This window comes from Myotis brandtii, unplaced genomic scaffold (assembly GCF_000412655.1).
Source record: "Myotis brandtii unplaced genomic scaffold, ASM41265v1 scaffold131, whole genome shotgun sequence".
Taxonomy (NCBI): Eukaryota; Metazoa; Chordata; class Mammalia; order Chiroptera; family Vespertilionidae; genus Myotis; species Myotis brandtii.
This window is the reverse complement of record NW_005354632.1, coordinates 1,405,271-1,415,640: the sequence shown is the minus strand read 5'-3', so window position 1 is coordinate 1,415,640 and position 10,370 is coordinate 1,405,271. Positions and strand designations below refer to the sequence as shown.

General features: G+C 49.6%; 1 long non-coding RNA gene across 1 annotated transcript in view; it reads left to right on the top strand.

Moving 5' to 3' along the window:
* LOC106725041 overlaps positions 1–6,759 on the top strand; it is a 20,506-nt gene extending 13,747 nt beyond the window's left edge. The window contains exon 3 of the long non-coding RNA XR_001360897.1: positions 6,750–6,759. This is a non-coding gene — a long non-coding RNA (uncharacterized LOC106725041). The remainder of the gene's footprint in view (positions 1–6,749) is intronic.
* Positions 6,760–10,370: the final 3,611 nt, after the last annotated feature.

The following is a 10,370-nucleotide window of genomic DNA, read 5'->3' as shown; positions in this document are numbered from 1 at the left end:
TCCTCCTCCTCCTCCTCCACCTCCTCCTCCTTCTCCTTCTCCTTCTCCTTCTTCATTATGTTCCATTAGTCAAAATGAATGAGTCACTTGCCCATGATTTGACTAAGTGGCCAAGGTTAACACAACTTATTTACGTCAATCACCATTCATTCATAGAGGTTGGGTCTCCACCCTTCTAATATCAAAGAACCACTTCCTATCTATAAATATAAAAGCCTAAGTGACCATCCGACCATTTGACCATTCAACTGGTAGCTATGACACACACTGACCACCAGGGGGCAGATACTCAATGCACAAGCATGGAAATATGGAACAGACTGATGAATCTCAGAGGAAAGCGGGGAGTGGGGAAGGGGGAAAGCGATTAACCAGAGATCTTATATGCATACTAGAGGCTCAGTGCACAGATTCATGCACCGGTGGGGTCCCTCAGGGATTGGGCCAAAACCAGCAGTCCGACATCCCCCAAGGGGTCCCAGATTGTGAGAGGGCACAGGCCAGGCCGAGGGACCCCACTGGTGCACAAATCTGTGCACCGGGCCTCTAGTAGCTAAATAATTTGGGGTTTTAGCAGAAGGAAGGTGGGCTGTAGGGATGGTTGTTATATAAGCGAAGATCAATCTCTGCCACACTCACACACCCAACTGTCTGCTAAACATTTCCACATGTTTGGCACACCACATCTTTACACTCTTCTTTCTCTTGTTCCATATCCAACAATCACCAAAGCCTATTGATTTTCTCTTCTAAATATCCCTCAGCTCTGCCCTTTTCCCCTTCTCGTTCTCATTCTTTCTCTGCTATAGCCATCTCCAGCCTACCCTCCCCCTCCATTGCCAACAATCATTGAGGGGCCCTACAGAAACTCACATCTGACCTCAACACTTCACTGCTTAAGTTCTCCACTAGCTGTCCACTGGCTACAGAATAAGCTCCTGTGTGTGAAATCTAGAGCCCTTCATGATGGGACTTCTGCCTTTCACCCACTAACCACACACACACACACACACACACACACACTAGGCCTGTATGCTCTCTGCCCAGAACACACTTTCCCTTCCTTCTCATCTGTCCAGCCTGAAAACTCCATCCAGTCTTCGAAGTCACCCTTGCCTGCCTCCTCCGTGCCTCAGTGGACCCTGGGAGCAGCTTCATGGGGAGGCGTAGTTTTATCCAAATCTCCCTCCCTTTAGAGAACAAAAATCTATATTAAAATCAGTTAAATACCGACCTAACCATTTGCCACAGCCATTCGGTGCAATGAAGAAGCCCCCAGAATCGATTAGCCTATGGACCTCTCATGTTGCATTTGACCTCACATTTTCGTGACTAGGAATCTCCCGAACTACAAGGGCTGAGAGGTGTTTCAGGAGCTGAAAGGCAGCTGAGAGTGGGAGGTGTGGGGCAGAGGGGGCGGCGCTGGCAGGACCCTCACCCCTGCCCCACGTGTGCCTCAGCTCAGGGTCACCTGTCAGGTGAGGCTGGCCCGCTGCCCCTCACGTGGACTCTAACGCGTCCATCTGCTCACAGGCCTGGGAAGAGGGCAAGACGCCCGCAGGCTCTCGGTGCTGTCAGCTGTGGAATGTGACTCTCCCAGGTGCGCCTTCTCCAATGGAGCGGCGGAAACACCACGGTCTCAGTGACTGACCCCCTTTTTCCTCAGCCCGGCTCTCCTGGTCTGCGGTCCCTGCAGTGTGCTCTCCTCCCACGCATTCCCCCATCAAAAAGTTTCTGTTTTCTTCCTTGAATTCTTTGTCCTGCTCTTTTGTTTTCCCCTCTTACTTTCCAAGCATCCTTCCTCTAATGAGGTCAGTGACAGCCATCTAGCCACAGGTGACTTACAGAGTGTTGGCTTAATTTGAGGACATGGAATTCAAACATCCAGAAATCACAGGGTCTTTGGGGGCAGGGGGGGACAAATACTGAATGAGTTTAGCAAAGGAATGGAAGAGGAAAAGGCATTCTTGAGTGCTGACTATGCAGTAGTCACAGTGCTGGTTGCTTTCACATATAAGTACACTGTCTCACCTAGTCCCCACACATCTCTGCAGAACAGGCAGCTCGGGACTATGATCCCATTTCACAGGTGGGGAAACTGAGGTGTAAAGAGATCAAGAGACTACCCAGGGTTACATAACTTGTCAGGGCCAAAGTCAGAGTTTAAATCCCAGTCTTCTAAAGCCAGTGTCCGGGTTCTGTCCACCAAACATGCTATAATTCTAGACCCTTCGATTTCTTAATTATGAAACTTCAACTTTCCCTCTTGAACCAAGAAGGAAATGGGGGCCCCAGGAGGCTTGGGGACTCGCCATGGTGTGTGCCAATGGGCTGCACCCTTTGCTTCACTAACAACAACTTGATGTTTTTCGTTGTCGGTGTGTAAGTGTGTTCCTGAAGGTTTCTCAGCCTGTGAGGGCACAGGCATCACACACCCTCCCTAAGTCTCAGTGTCCTCTACTGTAAAATGGAGACAATAATAGTATCTACCACATAGGGATTGATGAGACGCACTTATAGTTCAGTATATGACTCATAATAAACACTAAGTCATTATTACCTATTAGAATTACTGATGTCGCTGAAGCTGTTATAACTGATGCTGTTGTCATTATAATTGGTGCTCAAGTCAAAATCCAATATCGCTATGCTGCACTCACGTATTCAACACCTAGTACTGAGTGCCTGACGCTGTGCCAGGAAATGTTCTGTGTGTAAGAGGTACAGGAGTGACTCACAGGAGGCTCCAAAAAATCCAAACCAGAACATGAGATGGAGTGACTTCGGTTTGGGCTGGGGAGGGCTGCCTGGGCTGGGGGCTCAGGGAAAGCATGTCCAAGAAGTACATTTGAGCTGAGCCCTGAAGGATGAGACCGAGTCAGTCAACCAAAGGTGTAGGGAAGGGCAGGCCAGGCAGAGGGAACAGCCAATGCAAGACCCTGAGGCAGGAATGAGCTCAGCATGTGAAATATGCTTCCCTGGTTCCAGAAACTTCCGTACACGGAGTCACAAGAAGGAATATTTATAGCCCTCACAAGTACAGACACGCTGGAGCCAAGACCGCCTGGTTTCAAGTCCAGACTGTGACCTTGGGAAAGTCACCCAACCTCGCCAGGCCGCCGTGTTTTTATTCGCAAAGCGGGGAAAACAAAAGTGAATATCAATTCAGTTGGACGTGAAGACTCTTAGCACAGACCTTGGCCCATAGTAAGCATTCAATGAGCGAAAGTTGTTGATGGCATTACGAGTCCTTCATTAACACACGCACCACATGTTAACAGTTCCCGAAGATACCAAGCAGTCCGTGGGTGCTGCCTGTTGCTGCTGGTGCCTCACACCTACTGGGTTTTCAGTGCTGTTTACCCTGAATGAAGGGTCGCTTTGGGGTTCCTCACGGTACCCTTCTCTCCAGATCAAGCGTAGAGGAAGGATTCGGCAGATCGTTCTAGCATTTCATTCAGAAGTGCATCCGTATCATCTCCATGGTCACGCTGACTGTTGTTTATCAACATGCCTGCCTTACTGAATGAAAGCGATGCTTTAAAAGGAAAGCCAGAATTATAAAATTCAGGGCCTTCTTTTCGCAACTGGTCACCTTTTTTTTTTTTTTTTTGGCCACATGATTTAACTACTGTTTCCTCAGTGCTGACATGCAAAGCGTGGTGCATAATTTCTCTATTTCCTTCGCCGCCTCCTGGAGACGCTCATTCCCGCTAGGAGGTGAGATGCCGGAGGGAGAAGGTCAGTTCCGACTCGGCCGCCGTGGAGCTTGGGCTGGTTTCAACGGCTTCCCATCAGTGCTTTTCCGGCTTCTGTTATTACTACCTATGGGCCACTGACCCCGGAGAGACCATAATTCATGGCTGACATGATTTTGTTCCCATGTCATCAGAAAGGGCAAGTTCCCCCCAAAACAGTCAAGAACTTGGTTTTATGAGTCCAAACCAAGAGAGTTCCTGGCAGGGCCCACGGCGATGCCGGCTCCTGGAGCAGGAGTCCCTGGTGGTGATCCTCAGCCGGGGGCACCTTCCCCAGGGGGGAGCCACCAGGCCCAGGCACCGGCCTCCGGGTCCGATGGCTCGGCCCTTCGTAGGGGCAACTGATTTTACAGATTTTCTATTTAGGACATCCAGACAGGTTGCCATGGAAAAATGACATCTTCTAATTAAAACCAGAGAGGTCACAAGTTTCCCAGAACAACTAGGGCACGGATCCTAAAAGGAACGAAATCAAACAGTTGGAAAAAAAAAGGCAAACAAACCTCCAGAGCCACGTCAGCCTGGAACTTTCCGAACCTGAACGCAAAGCCGTGTGTGGGCAGGGCATGCCCAGAGGAGAGGGTACGCTCGCCCCAGCGGGTGTTGCTCGCGGCTGGCAGCGGCTCAGATGGGCAGTCGGGCAGCAGATGGGGGATGCTGAGAGAACCCTGACCTGGGACACTGTCTAGGGCTGAACTTTACACGATGGGCATGTCCACCGGCCCCCTCAGGGCGGGGAGGCACAGGGCCAGGAAGGGCGGAGGAGTCAGGAGGCTGCTCGTTCAGAGGACCCTCCTCCCCCCTGTCAGTTTCTCTTCTCGTCGTGGCCTTTGTACATGTGCTGCCAACAGCGCCTGTCCCAAGTGTTGCGTTCGCGTTGTCGCCACCCTGGCCTGTAGGCTTCTCCAGGACAGGCGTGATGCCATGTTCATCCCCGCGTTGCCAGGGCCTAACATGCTTGGCACATGGAACATGCGCAATCAATCCCTGTTGAGTGATTATTAATATTAATGATCATCATAGCTGCCAGTTACCGAGTGCACTGAGCAGTGGGATCCTGTTCATCTTCTTTCACAGTAAAGCGCCTGCAGCTCAGGGAGGCCAAGTAACACACCAGTCCACGCTTCCAACCCGTCACAGAGCCGGGTTTAACCCCGGCACTGACTCCACCGCGCAGGGCTCAGTGACCCCGCAGGGGGCTGACTTCCTCGCTCAGAGGTGAGTGGCCCAGCATGTGGTTTGAAGGGCCCTTTGCCCCGGCTCCTTCCCCTTCTCTGACCGCTGCTGGCGCCAGAGCAAGGGAAGGAATACCTGTCCTGCAGTCCGGCTGCTCGGCCAGGGCTGGTGTGGAGAGAAGCCCGCGATGGCCTCGGAACAGGATTCCCGGTTCCTGCCTCTCCTCTCTCTCTGTCCAGCCCTTGCCAGTGCTCCCTGCATGGGGAAGACGGGAAGCCAGTATCACTGGGGAGCTGGGTGTCCTTAGCTGGGATTGAATTTAGAAGGGAACCCCAAGTGGAAATCCATAGCAACGCATCGAATGGAGCAGGTCTCATTTAGCCAATACCGCCGCCCTGCACACATCCTGGACACCAGGTCCACGGACTTTTATGCAAATAGCACCCTTGAGCGCTGTGGAGAAATGGTTTTGATATAATTTTTTCAACTTTCAAGTGTATTTTGCACTATACATTGTGAGAGGTGGATAACAAGAACAGCCTTCAGTCATTTAAATTGGCCTTTTACACACGTTGCCTCATGATTATCCTGTGAGGAAGGTAATACTGTTAAGCCCCGTTAGAGATGGTGGAATGAAGGTCTGAGGGGTGAGTCACTGTCTCAGCCCTACTCAACGTATTGTCCACAGACAGGAAGCAGCAACATGGATCCACGCCCGAGTTGTTCTTTGCTAGAAACGGAAATGCTTGGGCCCGGTCTCAGACCTAGTGAATCAGGTGTTTGGGCCCCGGAATCTGAGTGCTCACAGCTCTGCAGGTGGTCCCAGTGTGTGGTCAAGTTCCAGAAGCACCACCCAAGGACACAGAGTAGGCAGTGCTCTCTCCCCCTCCCAGGATGCCACGCCCGTGGTACTGGACAAGGTACAAAACAAATGAAACACCTGAGTGCCAATCACAGGGCAGTTTTTATTTGTTTCATGTGGACACCATGGCCATAGAATATTATGTAAATAGCATCCCTATTTACATAAGATTGAGCTATCTGGACTAGGCGTTTCACCTCTGTGAGGTTCAGTCACTTATTCTATAAAATAGGATTCTGTGTACTTTACTTAACTTTCCTGGGCCGTTGTGAAAATCAAATGAATTAACCTATGGTAAAGTACCTTATAAACGGTTAAATCCCAAATACTATACTAGTAAACTTGTGTTCACTATTATTGTAATTCCAGTTATTATTATATAATTACTACATTTTAAACAGAGAAGAGCTAGAAACGAATAGGCAAACAGAGGTTTGAAATATCTACTAATTCCCAGCAGGTTCCCATTACGTAATCCTAGTCTGCAAATACAAAATTATTTCATGGGAAAGAAAACGAAGGCACATTGAGCGAACAATGCCAGCAATCATCGCGATAATTACTTGTGTGTGAGGAGGTGCCGCTCTGTCTCCCCACAGGGACCCGGCTGGACAGAGTGGACAGGGGATGGAGGTCAGACTCCATGCCTGCGTCTGCATCCAGGCCTGGACGGGTCATTTAATCTCAGACAGGTTGTTCACCTCTAAGAGCGTTGCTCCTGCCGTGTGAACTTCAAATCATAGCCATAACTCCACGGGAATAAGAATGCTTTATCTGATGGAAGGCTCAGATGAGAGGATGCCTCTGAAAATCCTCTGCAAACTGCAGTTCACTGGGCAGATGTGAATTGTTCGGGTTGCGCCATTGTTTATAGGAGGAGAGACTAAATGGCTCCGCCAGGAACCTGTGAGGCCTGGACGGAGGAAGGCTGGGAAGGGAGAAAGGCGAGGAAGGAAAGGGGCGTTTCCAGCTCCCTAGATTCTGGGCAGCAAAGGAGGGCCGCTCCTTTGATTATTGGAGAGGCTGAGGAAGCAGGTGCTGTTCCAGAGACACACACAAGTTCTGGGGGTCACACAGCCAGCCAGGGCCAGAGGACCAGGCCAGCGGAAGTGGGTGTGCCAGGCCCGAGTGTCCAGCTCAGGGCCCACCACAGGCCTGGCCCAATGGTTCAGAACGCTCATTCACTGCGACTTCCAGTTTAGACTTGCGATGCTATTTCCGCATGAGTAGGTACAGACACAGAGAGGCCGTCATCATTGCTACATAAATGTGCATCATCCTTAGGCGGGGCCATCTGTGGTGCCCTAGGAATGCCTTTCTCATCAATCCTTTGGTCATAGTGTGGATATCCCAACTATATTTTTAATAAAACTATCGACTCCTTCATTATAAAATGCTTCAAGTACAGCATACTGTTTATGCATCTGTTTGGGCCTGACTTCATTTTTCACTATATCAGGAGCCTCTGAGAAGTCCCAGCCAAGGTCAGATCTAGAAATCCAGCTCCTATGGGGCCGTAGCTGGAAACTCTGCCATACAGAGATAGATATGCGTGTGTGTTACCCGGATCTTCCTGTAATAACTCTTTGTGTTTGTGTATTACTTTAAAATTTACAGAGTGTTTTCACATACATCCTCTCGTTGCTCCACAACAATCTTATAAGCAAAGGAGGTATTTTTATGGTCATTGTTCTTATTATCTACTAGAGGCCTGGTGCACGAAAATTCATGCACTTGGCCAGGGCGGGGGAGAGGTCCCCTCAGCCTGGCCTGTGCCCTCTCACAGTCCGGGACCCCTTGGGGGATGTCCATCTGCTGGCTTAGGCCCACTCCCTGGGGCACCGGGCCTAAGCTGGTAGTCAGACATCCCTCTGGCATCCTGGGAAACCCTTGGGGGATGTCCAACTGATGGCTTAGAGGGGAGCGGGCCTAAGCCATTTGTCAGACATCCTTAGCACTGCCGCAGAGGCCGGAGAGGCTCCCGCCACTGCCGCTACACTGGCCAGCCATGAGCCGGCTTCTGGCTGAGCGGTGTTCCCCCTGTGGAAGCGTACTGACTACCAGGGGGCAGCAGACACTCCTGCGTTGAGTGTCTGCCCTCGGTGGTCAGTGTGCATCATAGCCACCAGTTGTTCCTGGTTGTTCTGCCGTTAGGGTCAATTTGCATATTACCCTTTTTTTATATATTATGGCTATGCAACAAACTACTCCAAATCACGTAGATTAAAACAAGAATAAAATTCATTTTTTTCATGAACATTCCATCAGCCTTCACAAGGGACAGCTCCGCTCTGCTCTGCCCTACTCAGCATGGCTATTGTGGCTCAAAGGCTGGGAACTGGAATCACCTGGGGCTCGGTGACTCGGCCATATGGCTGGGGCCCAGGCTGGGACAGCCAGGTCCTCCATCTCTCGATCTCATGCGGTCAGTGACTGATGGTAGGACAAGAAATGGAGCGTCTAAGATAGGCTGCTCACACAGTAGGTGTGCAGAAAACGAGAAATACTTGTTTTTGATGGACCTCCCTAGAAAAGAAACTTTGCAACGTTGTCATTATATCGTCATGAAAAGTCAAGGAGAAGACTTGTGGTGCGGTCAGATATTTGAAGGTCTGAGTGGTATTTGGTTGTAGGGGATGTTACCAAAATAGCTCATTCATTTTCTATTTTTAAATATGGACACTTCTCATGGGCTTAATGCAAAAAATGGAAGGGGTCACTGAGCTGATCACCTCAAATGCCCTATTAAGAACTTCTAGCCCTGCTGGCGTGGCTCAGTGGTTGACCGTTGATCTGTGAACCAGGAAGTCTTGGTTTGATTCCCAGTCAAGCCCAGGTTACAGGCTCCATCCCAGTGTGGAGTGTGCAGGAGGCAGCCGATGGATGATTCTCTGTCATCATTGATGTTTCTCTATCTCTCTCTCTCTTCCTCTCTGAAATCAATAAAAATATATCTAAAAAGAAAAAGAACTTCTAACTCCCCAAACACATCTTTGCAGAAATGGATCCTGCATAGATGCACATGCCTATGTCTGTGTGGGTTTTGTTTTCAAATTAGCTTGCTTTCCAACTCGAGCTGGGGCGTTTAGCCTCACGGTGGGTCACCCACCCACATGACCCCAAGATTTAGCCGCTAGGAATGAAGTGGCATAAAGTCAAGTGGCCTGGTAAAGAGCATAAAATGAGAAAGCTGCTCTCAGAACCCTAATCTCCCCCTCTGCTTTCTGAAAAGCCAGACGCGCTTTAATTGGGTTTATGTATCTCAAAGCCGATACAGTTGTACCAAACTCTGACAGGAAGCGCTGTAACGTAAAAGTCCACAAAGGACGCTTGTCTGGCTCAGCTTCTTAAGTGCCGTGACTAATCGGGAGGAGGGCTAGATGCATGCGAAGCCGTTGAGAATGCTGAGCTATACTTTTGCGAATGTGGAAAATGCCATTTATCTTCCCTTCATGAGAAGGAATCCTCTTTGAGGATCCGACACCCCAACTTTCTGACCGGAACACAGTGTTTCTAGGGATCCTTGAGGCTCTCCTGGTGAAAGTGGCTCTGAGAAAGATACATTCAGAGGCTTGTTGAATGGTGTGAACTATGCTGCTTTTTTTCCGTGTGAGTCTTTCAGATACACGGAGTTTAGGTTCTCAGTCAAGTTTGGCTGGTTCTAGAGGTGTGGTAATAATAGTAAGAGTTCACATGTAACACTTACTGTGTGCCAGATCCGGTTTTATATATATAACCTCAGTTAATCATGGGATTGACATTATGCAGTCGGTGCTATTATTATCCCAGTTTTGCAGATGAGCAAATTGAGGCCCAAGGTCACCCAGCTCATACAGTGTGGGGCTAAAATGTAAGGCAAGGCAGTTTGGCTACAAAATCCATGTTCCCCAATGACAGCGTCCCGGCACACTGGTGCATTTAGGGTGTGGACAGAGGGAAAAATGTGTGCAAAGGACCAGCTTCCTGTACCACCAGGTGGAGACACATTTGGAGGAGGGGCCGAGCCAGTGTGATAGACAGATCGTTGGTCCCAGACACGGTGAACTAGCATCCTAGGCCCAGCGGCCCAGGCTTGAACCTTCTGTGAGGAAGAAAGAAATCTCTGCCTTGACTCAGTCCCTGCCATCTTGGTCTTTGTTATAAGAATCAACCAGTCTTTTCCCGTTCCTCCCCAACCAAAGTAATTCCTCCCCCCAGTGGTGCTGCCCGCAGCTAAAGATGTCTTCCTTTGCATTAAGCATGGTTCTTCACTCTGAGGAAGAAAAACCTGGCCAAAAACAAAACAAAAAAGAGAAGAGAAACGTAGTAGATTATCATTTCACGTTAAAAGGTGTCCTTCCTTCAACGAAGTTGGATTCAGCGAGGGAACCTAAAGACATCAAGTAAGGGATCCACCCTTTCTTTGGAGAATGAAAGCTAAGCATGTAGTAATCTACACTTTCTGAACTTTTATGGGCCCTACGAAGAGAGTCTGGAAGTGCCTGGACAGCCTACTCCTGCCCAGGGTCTCTCCTGGTGGGGACAGAGGGACAGTGGCACTCCCAGACACCAGAGCTACCCGTTGCTGAGCTCAG